The following is a 16433-nucleotide window of genomic DNA, read 5'->3' as shown; positions in this document are numbered from 1 at the left end:
TCAAGAACAGCCAGCAGAGCTGGGGTATCAAATTATTCTCACAGAGGAAAGATTTACCCTGAACGCCCCCACCCTCCCGCCCTCATCTACCCACATTCTCCCTTCTTTTTCCTACTTGTCTCTCTCTCTCTCTCTCTCTCTCTCTCTGTCTCTCTCAGCCCCCCCTCCCTCCCTCCCCTCTCTGCTACCTCTAAAACTGAGGAGAAATTTGAAACAGCGTGATCCCCAAAACATTCCTGCTAAATCTCAAAAGTCAATGCATGTGCCTCACCCCACTGCACCCCCGCCCAGCCCGCCACACACGCACTCACACACACAGACGTGCACCGACAAACACAAAATTATATAACATACCAACACACACTTGCATACATGTTTAAACATGCTCATTAAAAGCACTATATATGTACACACATGCATACACACACACACACACACACACACACACAAATGGACGAGAAATGAGACTAAGAAATTGAGAAGAAGCAGATCTGTGTGTGAGCAGCAGCAGGGAGGTCTGCTCTAATCCAGGGCATCCAAGAGGAGGAGGAGGAGGAGGAGGAGGAGAAGACCATCAACAGAGGGACATCATTCAGACACCTACGTGAAAGTAATACATCCATGGAATTATTTTTTTGTTGTGGTGAGCTATCTCATTGGTTTCAAGCTGCTTCTTCATGAAAGACTGACTTTTCTTTTCTTCAGTCTCTATGAACACTTTTTTTCTTCCTGCTGCAATTTTCTTTGTTATTGTTTAGCATTCTCCTTCTTTAAATTGTTCCCACAGATAAATACCTGAAACCCACAGATGTTTATAACCACAGAGGTTAGTTATTCAGATTGAGATGAGACCTGCATAATCCCCAAAGTAAATCCTGCTGATTAAACTTTGTTCAGATTTAATCAAGTATATACCACACAGTTCTTAAGTGACAGGCATTATAAACCTTCCTGTTGAACAGTGAGCTTACAGTAATCAATTTCTCTTTGGACAATGGAAACAGGAGATGCAGAACGTAATCAGCAGCACCCTCCTCCATTGTCCTTTCTCTATATAAACAGAAGTAATGTTTGTACAACAACAAAGTCTGAAAAGACTCAAAGAAAATGACTTCATTCAACATCATGTCACTCAGTAAAGATCCAATTCCTGCCTTTAGTGATTTTTCCAATAAACTGCCACAAGAATAGAAGGGAAAACATATCCTGGCTGGCCTTTATCCAATACGCTTGTTGAAAACTTGTGAGATGACCTACCACACCCCTGGAATTAACAGACTAGCTGCCAAAAGTGCACACAGACAGACTCAAATGTGTAATATGTGAGTTAAACACCATCCGCTTTATTGGTTTTGGGGGCAGTTGCAATGTGCAGGAGCTTTCACTGCAGAAAGCAGTAAGCCTTCATGATCTGTTTGCATTGCTGACATACTTACCTGCTTCCAGGACATGCACCCTGAAGGCTCTCTGTTAGGACTCATAAATGGTTTTTGCAGTGCTTTTAATGAGGATCAGATGGTTTGGTTGGTTTTATGAATATGTTTACTGCTTATATTTATATTCAGTAGTCATTAAATGTGTGAATGACCCAAAATGGGAATATATTAGATTATATATTAGATTAATTCATGTCTGAAAAACAGATCAGTGAGGAAGAAAAATAAGGTTTGAAGAGATTTGAAATGCAGTTTATCAACTCAGCTGAATTAATTAATCTGACAATAAACTGAAATAGACTGACAAGCAAAAATATATACAGCATGTATTTATTTTATCAGCCAGACAGAAAACCATAATAAATCTGCTAAATGACAAATAAAAACACTTATGGTGCACATGTAGATTTCATATCAAAGGCCAAAAGTGTCATATTTCTCCTGAAGTTTTTGTGCCAGTGACTCTTCACAACACCTGGACTTGGTGATGGTGGAGAAACAGATCAGAAAGTTCAAAGATGTACATAATAATTCTGCCTGGCCAACTTCAAGCAGACAGTGTGACAGTCTTGCAGTGTGGGCGCTTTGTTCCAACATCTTGCGAGTCTCAACACATTTCAGACAGAAACATGGGAAAGTTTCCCCTCAATTGCATCTAAGCAGCTTTCTGTCCATCACTTCAACCGCCCAGAGGTTTCATCATGCAGCGGTAGCCAGAAGAATGTCATGTAGGCATGTGGCAAAATACTTGGGTTTCACCTGGCAAGAGTCCATCCAGGCAATCCACGACTGATTGAACTGTTCCTGTGATTTCATGACAAGACATGTTTCTTTGTGTGTGAGAACAATCGTGGAAATGTTTACTTCACCATAGCGTGTGTGGAGGATCTATGCCAACAGCTGACTCATCCCAGCAGAAGACAGGGAAGTCATCAATGCAGCAAAATGCAGTCTCTCTGACCAATCTATATTCAGCACAAAGTAAATCTGCTGTAAAAACATCCACCGCCTGTGCACTGTAGAAAGCTGTGCTAGGTGGCACCCTTTGAGCCATAGAACAGGAATATAGTGACCTTAGCTTGGGTAGGATCCAGTATTTACATTACATTATCATTAATCTAATACAGAGAACAAATGCAAGAAGAGCGGTGTTAGTCAAATTAAGTTTCTACATGATATCTTAATGATGCATATTGCTGTACTGCTGACACAAATATTATGTAGTCCTTGTAGCGGAATGAAGTTGGACTCAAGGCAGCAGCGTATCAGAACTGCTTGTTGGATGGTGCAGTTGCTTCAGAAACCTCTAAACAATAATAGTTGCTGACAATCTCACATTCACACCCACTTCACGCCACAAACTGCCAACTATGCAGAGGTAAGAAAGAAGCCAGGGCTTGAGCAAAACAAGCATTCACAGTGAAAAACTACAAGTGTCTACTGGGAGAACAAGTCAGAAAACGACACATCAAGCAAACTCTTTCTTTAAACCAATGACTGAAACACTTTAAGATATCTGGTTTTGGAATACTGTTTGTGTTCTGGAATATGATGCATTTATCAATCTAGTTTCCCAATATATTACATTTCAAATTGGATCTCTGTGCATGTCACCATTTTGTCCAATGGCAGAGCCAGCCAGGAGTAGCTCAACACGTAGCAAGGTGGAAAGTAGGAGGTCGGAGATGGTGGATGGACTTGCAGCTCATTCAGACTTTCAGGCAAGCGACCAAAGTTTCGTTCTTGCAATTAATGTTCTTTTTTAACTGCAATGATGATTTATTTCCCCCAACATTGACTGTTTTCTTCTTACCTTAATCGTACCATATTTTACAAATACGAATTTTATTATATTTTTAAAGTCAGGATAGCTACTGTTGACATCCACACGTGACACCTTAAACATCATTTATGAGGGAAGAAAAACTCTTTAGCTGACACCCCCGAATGGTTTTAGTATTTTAAAATAAAATGGATAGATGTAAAGCCACTGGGGACAGATACAGATATAGCAGGTCAGAAAGCCCATATCTCTTTTAATGACAGGCTCAGGGTAGGCTGACTGAGACAGACTGTTTGCCTCGCTGACCAGTGACTAGATTAGAGGCTCAGTTCTTGGGCAACAGACCAAAGGCAAACAAGAGAGGTGGGCAGGGTGGGACGGGAAGGGGACAATCCCAAAGATGAGTGACACAACGCAGCCAGTTGTATCCCATGATTAGCCCTTTGTGTCTAAGGGGTCTTGGCCCTAATCAAAAGACTAAGACAGGGCTAATGGCTAGAAATGATGGCTCAGAATAGGGTGGAACAGGGTCAGTGGGTGGGCCAGACGAGGTCTTTGTACTGCCCTTTCCTCACCCCCATAATTAGTTGACATTGAGGGAGGAGGAGGAGGAGGAGGAGGAGGGAGAGGGGGGTAAGGGAGGGTGAAGATGAAGAACTATAGTGGAGGAAGGGAAATGGGAGACAGAACAGGAGGAGGAGGACAACGGGAGAAATGGGAGAACTGAAGATGCTCATCCTGTAAGATCTCAGGCAACAGATGGAGAACAACTGGGGAGGGAGCTGATCTGAGAGCAGTGGGAATGGTGCAGGGCAGTCAGGCTTGCTACTGTTACAGCACATTTGACACAGAAACACACTGTGTGATAGAAACTGACACGCCGTCACACACATTTCAGCATAACCAAACAAATGCTTAGTCAAGCTGTGAGAAATGCCCTTAGGAGTTCCATACAGCTGCACCAAAGTCCTGCTGTTTAATTCACTATATTTGAATTATAAATGCACCTGCAGCCATCATGGCTACTTGAAAATGTTTACACAAACTGTCCAATGCAGTGGAAAGGTAAATGAGTTCACGAACAGTTAAGATAATCCCATAAATTTTAATTAATCCTAAAAATTTTATAAAATTTTATAATAACTTTTTTTCTCAATGTGATAATTTTTTGTGTGAGGTGATCCAAGCAACCATGGAAAGTCTGGCCAACGTATGCAGATTCAACAAGCTTGTTACTGTCAGTGTTTTACCCATGGTTGCTTGGATCTGCATGATCCAAGCAACCATGGAAAGTAAAAATATTAACATTCTTTCTTTCCCTGCTTTGATGATTTTGATTTTGATGATGGTTCAGGCAGCAATAATTTAACTGAAAAATACACCTAATCACTTGGGCAATGTATTGTGTTGATCTCATGGTAAGATGTGGCCTTGATCAGATGTAAATGACCAAAATGCATTTGGTAATGGGCTATCCTGCATTCTCACCATTTCCACAATTACATTTACATCATTCAACATTCACCCTTTGAAAATAAATTTTCAATCAACACATCATATCAAAGTTCAGAACACAATATGACAGAAATAGTAGAACAACTTCTTGCAAGTTTGATTTATTCCCATCTTCCCAGCAGTAGCACTGTCAGTGAAAAAAGTTCAGTGAATGTCAAAAACTATTGTTTAAAACCCAGTAATGTACCAGCCACGAAGTGACCATGAAGATTCCAGACAGGAACGATTCTGCTGCGGTAGAGAGGCGGGGGAGGACTCAACAACCATCAAATTAGCCTCCAAACACCATCCCAGTGGACAGAGCTGCCAGCCACAGCCTCCGACAGCTCCCAGCACCCTGTAAACACTGTCCATCTTGGCTACCTTTTATTTGAAAGGTGTGACAAACAATGGCAGCCCTGCATTGTAAACATGTGAGCTCATGACTGGTTCGAGTTGCACAACTGCTGGATTTGTCCTGAAAATGTGAGCAGAGGGGAACCAAAATGCACTTTGACACAAAATAAACCATTACCGGTCACTGAGGGAGCTGCACTTCGAGGTCATGGGCTTTGCCAAACTAGATGGGCAGAGGCAAGGGAGGGTCAGAAAGTGGAGGGGCAACAGTGGGGTGGGTTTGGAAAAGGAGGGGTGCTGGCTGAAGTCTCCACTTGCATTTCATTTGAGTAGGGATAGGGTACAAGATCAGATAAACCAGAGAAAACAAACTTTAAGTTAGCGTGGCTCCAGGACATGAGAGATGGTGTTTAAGTCTAAGAAAAAAACATTGCCTTTGCTGATTTTTCAGAAGTCAGCACAGCAGGAGGTTGTATTTCTTTACATGATGGTCAAGAAGCCTCTTAACCAGCTTTGACAAGGAATCATCTTCCCTCCCTCTGCACTGAAATTCAACTTTAAAAAAAAAAAGCAACTCTGACACCAGAATAACATTTATACACCAAGTTTCTTGCAGTGTCAGGATTACAACACAAAAGTGCTGTTCACAGGGCCTCCACACTGCTTAGGAGCCATGAGCCTTTGGTAGCTCAGAGGTAAACAAACCAGGTTTCGATCAGCCAAGATGAACACAAATTGAGTCAAGCTTGCATCTCCTAACACAAGGTACAGTTGTCAGCCTGCCACATCTGTCCTCACTGTTGGATCTTTGCAGTGTGTGTTTTGATTTCATTCCACTTTAAATTTGTAAAATTCATTAAAGGAGTTCCAGGTATAACGAAATATGTAATTATGGCAAAAAGAGTGTCTTTATAAAAATAAAAGAACATTCATCCTCGTTAAACTACTTTATCAGCAGCACATGATGTCTCTGCATGAATCTTTGAATCTTTGAATAAGACATAAAGCAGAACCAAATATGCTGTAAATCAATGTGATGTAGTTGCACAGTTGAGTTTATAGAAAAAAGAGCAGTATTGTCAGTGTCTGTAACAGTGACAGCAGCCGGTTTATTGACTGGAGTGGATATGTGATCTGAGTGCTCTGCAGGGGGACGTCTTGCCCTCTGACCCTGCAGCCCTCAGGCACGGCCCTTGTGCATGCTGGCAGATGTGACTTACTGGAGCAGACTTTCCTGCAGTGTGACAGCTTGTAACCCCCCCACACACACACCACCTTCACCTTCACTCAAGCCCCCCATCCCCATGCCTCTCCCTCCTCTGCATGCACACACACACACACACACACACACACACACATATAGACCCAAACACACAAACTCTGCCTCTGGTGACTCTTCTCCTGTTGCAGCTCCTCCTCTTCACTCCATCCCTGCAATCTCCCTCATCTCTTGGGAGATTCATTAACAGGCCCCTGCTCCTCTGCCCTGGCCAATGATTGGCACCATCAACCACCTATCCCCTCCGCCCCCTTGCTTAGTTGATGGCTCTTCAGCTTTGTTGGAGACTGTACCACAACAGCTGGTGAGAGGGTGAGGAGTGAGGACAGTGTATGTCTGTATTTATAAACACAACAGCAACTTGTGTAATCTATCTTGTTTGACCTTACTGACTGAATTCAAAGGGAGGGAACGGGGGTAAAACACTGACAGTAACAAGGTTTACATGACTCATGATCATCATACTCCACAAGTCCAAAAATCATATTCTCATTTTTTATGTCCTCTCCAGCTAGTCGAGTGAATTCATGGCCTTAAATAATAAAGAAAACAACTTTGAGCCATGTAGTATTTATGTATTTTTATAATTATGAGTGCAGAATAATATGTTTATAGTCCAGATAATGAGAAGCTTCTCCTCTGCCAGCATTGCTCTGCCTCTACAAGCCATAAGATATCATCTTTCTCACCATGTGCATATCTTGTGCAGCTCTGCCGTGGCTAAGTGGAAGGAAAACAGTGAGTGCTTGCCAGAGAGAGGTGTCACTTGTTCTCAGTATTAGCAGAGGCGTAGATAAGAAAACAGATGGGACAGGGGAGGTCAGAGGGCCATGCTACGGCTGACAGGTTTGTTTATTTGGCCTGTCTCTGATATCCTGCTTTCCCCCCCTCCACGCCCCTCACCGTCTCTCCCTACGGCCTGACCTGGAAGTGACCATGCAGAGATGGATCAAGGCCACTTTTCAGCAAAGAGTCAACACTACCCACCCCACTCACTCACTCATTCAGGCCAACTCAAAACACATGGGGCATGTGTGGGCTTATTACCCTTCTTTGACAAGAATAACAATTGACTAATTTGTACTCAAATAGTTGGGCCCAGTTTAGATACTGTAATACTGGAGTAGGGAATTTCAAGCAAAGCATGGGTGACGCCCACAGCAAATATTCATATCAGATAAACGTGATGAAATACTGCTGTCATGTTACAGTGTAAGTAGCAAGTGTATTTTATTTAGATTGTGTTTGATTATTGTAGGAACAAGAAGAATACGTCAAGAGCAGGCTAAATTCCAACCTTCCCTCTCCCCTCCAGTGTGTGTGGGGTCTGAGGTCTTTATACCTGAGGCAGGCCAGAACTGATAACTCAGCCTGGTCAGCAGCAGATAAGACTGTTCAGTGAGATCCCACTAACACCAAGCTAAAGAGGCTCTGTAGGTAAAAAAGAAGATAAACTGGATACAACAGATTCCAGAAGATTCTCTCAGTCAGCATGACCCAGATCGCAAAAAAAAAAAAAAAAAAAAAGATAGGTCGGGGGAAACAAAAAAAATGTTTCTGGGGAGACTCCTGTGACTAATCCCAGTTAACATTTTCCACAAAAGAAGGTTATTAATTGAATAAAATCATTTTGCCGTCTTAATCACAATCAGATCCATGCCAAACCCATTCAGGGAACTGTTGTGTTTCTTGCATTTGTTCTCACATCCTAAATGGCCTTGCTTGAAAAAGAGTACTTAAATGATGTGTGGTCAGTGGCTGGAATTCCAACATGATGCAAGCTGAAAATTCCTAAATTGCGTAATCTGAGACGTTGAATAGGAGTCAGTGTGGATACGGTAGTTGTACAAGACCTTTGATGTATAAACATTCTTTTCACATGATATATTGTTTGCTGCACCGCACGCTTCACAAAATGTCAAAGTGTGCTCTACACATAGAAAAAGTCAGTGTAAAAGCAAATCTCCACTCTCTAAGTGTTCTTCTGCAAGGCACCGCTGCAGTTTCCACATTGTTGTTCTGCAGCTGAGAGCGGATCTTGACCTCTCAAGCATACACAAATGTTTCCCAGAGGCTTCAGCACAGTATCGGACAAGCATTCTGCAAATGCTGTATGAACTACAAAGACAAACATTTTATCAATTGTCTAATTTGACAAGGAAACAGTTACCATAATCGCAACCAAGCCAGGAAAGTAAACTATATTGGTATCTTAAAATTTAACCAATAGAAAAGCTGGTAATGTCTTGCAATGCTGACCTCATTGGTACAATGAAATAAACGTTAAACAAGTGAAGTGAAGTGCAGTGCAGTGAAGTGCTTATGTTTCAGTTTGTGCTCAAAGAAATAACAAAAGGACACCGAGGCTTTTTCTTCATCTGGCTTCATACTGTAATGTTGCGTTTGAATGGCCCCAAGATAAGTGGGATGGCACAGACAGTTTTATAGAAGGGGCACCACACAAGGACTTAACTAACACTTCTTCAAATGTCCCACAGTGGATGGCTTATATTATAATCCCTTCAGTTCTAAACAGACGAGGGGAGATGAAAAACAAAGCAGTGCTAAAAACAACCAAAACATCTGTGGGACAGCCACGCCAAGGCAGAGGGGATATCAAGCACGCCCAAATTCAGCCAAACAGATGGTTCATCTCCGCCATCACTCTCACACACATATCCTGCTGAGGCACACACTCACATACTTGCATCCAAACATCAGGGCTTTTGCCTGGGAGTGTGTCATGGTGCAGATCCAGTCCACCGGCAAAAGGAGCGAAGACGTTTCTTAGAGTGTGCATTTGAAAAATCAAGATGAAACTGGGCAGAACATCAGTGGTCTGTACAAACCTTTAGTTGAGCATGAGAGATTTGTGTGAAGGTTGTCTAGGGATTCCTGTGTGGAAACGGTCAGAATTTCTCACTCTTTCTCTCTCTCTCTCTCCCTCCCTCTCCCTCCCTATGATATGCTCAGTGTGAAGCAGACCTGTCCAGACAGCGAGGGCCGACTCCTGTTTAGACTGGGCCGGCGCCAGTCATCCCCTCACTTTGCCTCAGCAGCGACAGGTGAGAGGCTTCAGCTGACTATCATCACACTCACCACCGACAACCCCGCGACACACCACAGTCAATCCATCACTCTTGTTACACAGAAAGCTTGTATCTCTAAAGTAGTGTTAAGGAATTAAGAAGGAAGTGTTTTTTTTTTCTTTCTTGTTTTCAACTTTTCTTTCTTTTTCTTTTGTGAATTACAAGTGATTACACAAGGGTCAAGGACCACACAACTTTCAAACAAAAGAAAGAACAGTTAAGAAATAAAGAAAGTAAGAAAGAAAAAATGTTCCAAACAAGGTTTCAGCCCAAGTCTCAGCGCTTCTCGGAGACTTAAATTGATGATGTGATTCAATGTCATTTCACGCTTGCAAGATTAAGCGGATATAACATGTTGACATGCAAATGTGAGGTCCCAAAGGTCCAAACAACACAGACTGCAGATGAACTGTAAAACTCTGTCTAATTTAGCACATGTGAGTTGTGGCCATGCATATGCACAGGCACCTGTGTGCCAAATTTGTGCTGATGCACTTATATGCAAAAGCAAGTGTACATTTTCTATGCACATTCATGAAGTATTACTGTTTACATGTACATTCCTTTTTCTGCAGACAGAGGGATGAAAAATTATTTTGCATCCAGTTGGGTTTTCCTTTTTTCTTTAGTTATAGAGTTTTTGCTCCAGGAGGCAAGAACTGGATCAGTGTGGATTTAAAAAAATCTGAGATGTGACATTGTGGAGTTTTATACTTTAGTTGCCCAGAGTGAACTACAGTTTGCCCCCCTCCTGAAGGTGAGTATTACGCTGTTCCTCAACGACAGCTTTACAGTCCTTAAGGTTAATGAGAACCAATTGCACAGCAATATATTACATCTAGACTGATCCCAGTTAAATGGGCTGATGGGTTATAAATATTGGTGATCAGCTGCAGCAAAGAGGGGGAAAACACAAAGCTTCAAAGCTCCACTAATAAACAATTAATCAAAACTGTCCTTACATTCACCCCTTTGTGGGATTGATCCAGGCAACCCTGTCATAAAAAGAGATCACTGAGGAATTTTGGTTTCAGCGCTGCTTACCAGGCACTGACAGAGGACATATATCTGCTTAAAGGCATTGTGAGTGCATGCATTCACTGCATTGCATTTCTCACAATGTGTAGTGACCCAGTCATGCTATGAATAATGTTTAAGTTGCATGGTTTGTTATCACAAGGAAATGTATATGTGCGAGGTATTGCATGAGCCTACATGTAAAATATAATTCATCCACTATAGAGACTCCAGATGACAAAAAACAGGTCATTTATTACCGTGGATGATGATGAAACACCACGTCCCATGTAACAAAATTTGTTTTAGCAATAGAGATGTATTGTAGACACAAACGGCGAGTAAAGAGTGGAGACTCTTACTTGCTGCAAACAAAGCTGGTCTCAAGGTTAGTTATAAAAATAAGACATAAGACAGATCTCTCTCAGGAACGGTGAGTGCTAACAATAGGGTGTGTGGACACAGTCACACTGTTTCACAGGTTACATGGCATGCTCTATTTAAAAAGGCTAATCCAGCCTCACCTCTGCAGCAACCTGGTCTCCCCAGCTCCCTGCTGTGCATGCTCTATAGGTCTGCTGGACACACACACACACACGCACACATATAAATACACGGGACTTGCTATATGCTTGCACACAAACACAAAAATACAGACAGACACACACACATACACACTCACACACACACTCTGAAATGTCCATGGTGACCCACCTCCCTCTCTGCTTCTATTCCCCATTTACAGCCTCTAAAAGCCTTTTCCATTTACCAGTGGGCCTGAGGCTGTGAGTGACAGGGAACAGAATGGACCTTATGTTGTCACTTTCTCGACGCTGTGGCCTGGGGGGAGGCCTGGTACAGCAGTCTGCTCCTGGTGGTGTACTGGGTGGTGAGTTGATAGCACTGTTGGGGGGGGGGGGGGCAGTTGTCCACCACAGACCTGCAACAGCAAAAACACAAACTTGGCCACAGTTTCAAATGTACTTAAAAACTGTAGCCTGAAGGGAGGCCTGGCACAGCTTCCTGTCCTTTTGTATTAAGAATGAATTGAAGTGAAAAGAGATTTGCCTGAGCTGGGTGAATTTTGACCAGACATAAGGAGAGCTTAAGGAGAAACCATGGTAACACCCTCAGTAGAATATTGCCCAGAGGTTGTTTGATTGATTTTGGGGTTCAGTGTGACCATAGTCAGAAGTGTGCTGTACAGTAGAGTTGCTCTGAATGCCCACCACCAAATCAGCTACACGTTGATGTACATTTACAAACTGCTTGCTACTGGATTGGGTTTGGTCCCATATTCCAACTGTGTAATCCTCACTCTTAAATCTTATCACTGCCAATTTCAAACCCTAACCACAGCTTTACAGCTTCTTGCAAAACAGACATGAGACATGAAACAAACTTGTTATTTTTTTAAAGATTCCTTGGAGGGTTTTCCTTTATTTGAGTGTAGAACAGTAGAAATTCAGGCATAAAATACTCGACCACTCTGTCATCAGACACCATACCCAGACATGTCATTGATGCATTACAGTCCTCTAATTTATTGACACTGAGATGACTGTCCGAATAATAATAAAAAAAAGGTCCATTTAAACTCTTGAAAAGAGAAGACAGCCTTCAGGATCAACGAACAAAGTTTGGGCAAACATCTCAAATAGATACTGGTCAATTGTTTGGCCCCCATTCACACTGTGACTGCCTTCACCTATTAAAAAAATATGATTCAGTGATTCAGGGTCTGGTTACTGACTTCTTGCCCTGTGCGTCTGTGCAACCAGCCATCATAGGCCCAACACTGGCTCGACATTCAGGTATGCAGCGAGAAGGGAGACGTGTGACGTTGACAGATGGCTAGGTGTTGACAGTGAGTGGCAGGTAGACTACCTGTTCCACAGTTCACTTGGAGCTTCATTAAGCATTTTGGACAGGTTCCTTTGGAAAGACCTCGTCTGGGTGTAACCTGACTCCCGTCTTGAGGGATACTGTAATGTTTTTACATGAATCGCCCCAAACTATGGCTGAGCGCTCTGTCACAGGCCAGGGGAGAGAGGGAAGGAGCAAGGAGGAAGCGGAAGAGGGGGTGGATAGGTTTGTGTAGCTTGACATCTCTCTCTTCTAATCTGCCTTCATCTCTGACGAATGGCTCATCCCACAACTCACTTTCCATTCAAAACAGGTTCTCAACTTTTTTTTATGTCTCCCTTTCGTCCCCATGTTGTGACAGGCATCTAAATTGATTAAGCTGTGCCCCAGGATCTGACACTACAGCGTGTTGCCTTCTATTTGTTGATTACTATTGATTTTCTTTGATACTTCATTTAAAAATCAATAGCCAGAGCAGAAGAAAAATAGACGCAGTTTACACATACTTTAACATACTATTGTGCAACAGAGGAGCCTGCAGTTTTGGCAGTAGCCGTGATGGCAGCAGCCAATTACGAGGAAAGCTCTTAACAGGTGAAAGAGAGAGGCCCCAGATCGATTCTGAGCTTTCTTCTCCAATCACAGAAAGTGGCCATAAATTAAAGCGCATCTGTTTTGTTTTGAAGACAGCCATGAAGCATGGCTGCAACTTTTTTTTTTTATTTCTTGGTATCCTTTACTTTGCACAGCCCCCACTTTTGAAATAACTGCTCTATGCTCCATCATTAGTTGACAGACAGAAAGGACAAGTGTCAAATAACAGGCAAACAGCGTGCCTACAGAATGATATATCAGTGAAATTTGACCTGTCTCACTACATTTGAATTTACAATGGGAGTGTAAAGTAATGTACAGTAAGTTATGTTATTCTGCTCCTCAGATCAGCCACTCTAGCTGCACTGCTTCAGAATCATTAGGCTGTGTAGGAGCTTTCTGTGTTTTGTGCTCCCCATAAAACAAGAGCACCAAGTTGTCTGTGAGGCTCCACTGAAATTCACTGACATATTTTAAGGCTACTACTTTTATTAGTAGTAACAGTAATAGTACTTGGAGTACTATATGCCATTTCAGTTTTATTAAACAACATAGGGGGGCAATAAAGATGAAAGGCAGTGATGCATTGCAACCAACAAAACTGAAATGCATCCAACTGTTGGACACATTTAAGGTCCACTTGACTCCTGCCTTGTGCAGTGACGCACAAACTTGACCCAGAAGCACAAGTCAGTTATTCACTTTTCTCACTGAGATAAAACTATTTTATCTCTATAAATAATACATTTCCCACAATACCAAAAACATGCACATTAGGTTAATTGGCTACTCTAAATTGCCCCTAGGTGTGAGTGTGTGAGTGTGTGGTTGTCTGTCTTTGTGTGTTGGGCCTGCGATTGACTGGCGACCGCTGGGATAGGCTCCAGCTCCCCTGCGACCCTGGCGGATAAGCGGTATAGAAAATGGATGGATGGATGTTACAAATGTCCCTTTGAATTGAATTCAAAATGAAAAATTCCAAAATATAGGCCTAACAAGAAGTCTAATAATTTAATGTGCCACCTTCTGACCTTTTTTTTCTTCTGATATATTAGTGTTGTTTGAAAAATGTCAAGTACCATTTCCATATTGCACGTTTAAAAAGGATTACATTAATTTGTAAATTAGTCAACAACAAATGTAATTAATTACATTACTCTAGCTCTGTCAAAGCCAAATGCTTTAAAAAAAGCCTCCATGGCTGCACATCTTACATATTTAGAGCTCAAAAATAAAGATTCAGCAAGCAGACGTCTTGTGTTTTGGTTTTATTACCAAACCATTAGTGGTTTAACTATTTGTGGCGAGTACACACACATTCAACAGCACCCCAGTAGTTGTGTCTTCACAGTGAATACACCAACAAAAATCCAGGCTATTTCTGAATGTAAACTTAACAGCAGCTTTTCTATAGCAGTGAAAATCTCTCATTTGTCCTCAGTTGCACAAATCTTTTTCTCTAATTTCTCTCTCCTTCTCACCTTTTCTTGTCCCCACCCCTCCTGTCACCCCTTGCCCAGACTCAAGCATGCAGAACAGAGCAGGCAGGTCTTATCTAGCAGACCAGAACGCTCTGTTCTCAGAGTTCTCACCTTTCACCCGGGGTGAACGTGAGGCGGCATCACTCGGGCCCCCGAGCCCCACGGAGACCAGAACACAACACCATCCTGACGAGCCGAGCTGTATGGAGAGTCAGTGGCATGCTGAAAGACACGAGCTGGTAGAAAGGAACCAGGGAGAACAAACAAGTGACTGACATCATAGAAGATACACAGAGATGACATGCAGACATCAAAAGCTGGTTTGAGCGTGAGGTTGTCGAGTTTAGGCCTTTTCTTCAGGTAGCTGGTGTCAGTGTCTTATTGTGACATACAGATCACTCCAGGTGTGGGGACAGTCTGTTAGTAAAGACCTATATATAAATTGTCTATTATGTATTTGTCTGCATACAATAGGACAACCTACAAAGTCTCTGCTATACAGCTGCTGAAGATTTTCAAAATAAAAGACCCCCAAGTGAGATTAACAGTTGATTAGTGGATCAAATAAAAATAGAAGAAAAGCCAAGACTGATTTAACTTGAAAGTCTCCTCTCAAACATATTGTGTTCAAATAAGTAAATTGTACTTTAAACATTTTGCTTCATGGATTTTATTTATTTATTTATTGATTTTGTAGTTGTTTCTAATTAGACTCTTGGATGTGTTTAAAGGCCAATGCTGTTTCGTCATTTGGACAAGTAGTATCACTACAGTATCACTAAACATGAGCAGACTCTGGTAAACTTTATAACACTATCAGATTGTCTTAAAGATCTGTAAAATTTGTGTGTGCCAGCATGACTGCCTGGTGGCCTGTAGACTGTTGTGTGTTCCAGCAGTAGACCTTGTCCCTGCCCCCTCCAGCAGGACTGACAGATGCTCAGTAATCTGTGTGAAAGGCGATCCACCACTTAATTGGATTGTTTCTGTTACACCTTAAAGAACAGGCAGCCAGCAGACCAGAGCTGAGCAGTCGTCCTCCATAACTGCTGTCCTGGGACCTCAGGTGGACACAGTGGGTGAAGAGATGTCACACGAGTGTTGGGGAGAAAGGAGGCGGGGGCTTCACACCTCTGAATCATAAAACAGTGCGGAGCTCCCCACCCTGCAGAGTGTATTGTCTTATAACAGATGGCTGACATATTGACAAGGAGCAGAGAGTTGATATGGTTGAAAAGTGTGAAAACCCTTGAACATATGGAAGCCTGATTGTCAAAGTTAATGGATATGTTTTTGAGGTGCTGTCAAACAGGTGTCTCATAAGGCTGGGCCTAAAAAGAAGTTAACATACCAGAAAGTAATTCACTATTTACAAGCAGTACTATAGCCAACTAAACACTTTTTAGTCCATGCTGCCACATCTTTGTCTTCAAAGTTCATTGCGAAACACCTTGAAAGTTTTGACTCTTTTGGTTGTAGACATACATTACATTATGAATGGAGTAGTTGGCATTTTTGGAAAATTACCAAGATTTTAACTGAGAAGATTGATACTACTCTCATGTGTGTAAGCCAAATATGAAACCTGCCAGCAGCAGATTAGCTTATCTTAGCACAAACACTGGTAAGAGAGGAAAACAGTTCTGGTTCTGCACGAAGATCATAAAATCCTCCTACTGGCATGTCTAATACTCACTAATTGACATGCTATATCTTGTTCAAATTATACAAAAAATGGTTGTAAGACACGATGGGGTTGGGGAGATATGTGCTGAGGCAGATATTTAAAATCATTTTTCAGATTTTGTGTAGATAAAAAGGTGCACCTCACAGGCATTAGAACGGTATTGATCTGCTCATCTAACTCTGGGCGACAAAGCAAATGTGATTATATCCCAAAACTATTCATTTTAAAGCTGTCCTCTCATCACCATAGTAACCCAAGACATCCAGCATGGGACAGAGGTAGACACACAAAGACAGGGTGAGGCAAAGGTGTAGAAGAGAGAGATTAAAAAAAAAAGGACGAAAGCATCT

General features: G+C 42.1%; 1 long non-coding RNA gene across 1 annotated transcript; it reads left to right on the top strand.

The window, feature by feature from the left end:
* The first annotated feature begins 9030 nt into the window (after nt 1-9030).
* Nucleotides 9031-14969, top strand: LOC124058587. The gene is made up of 3 exons (XR_006843333.1): nt 9031-9186; nt 9323-9414; nt 14436-14969. It is a non-coding gene; the product is annotated as an uncharacterized LOC124058587 (long non-coding RNA).
* The last annotated feature ends 1464 nt before the right edge of the window (nt 14970-16433 follow it).

This window comes from Scatophagus argus, chromosome 1 (assembly GCF_020382885.2).
Source record: "Scatophagus argus isolate fScaArg1 chromosome 1, fScaArg1.pri, whole genome shotgun sequence".
NCBI classification, from domain to species: Eukaryota; Metazoa; Chordata; class Actinopteri; family Scatophagidae; genus Scatophagus; species Scatophagus argus.
This window is presented reverse-complemented; position numbering and strand designations above follow the sequence as displayed.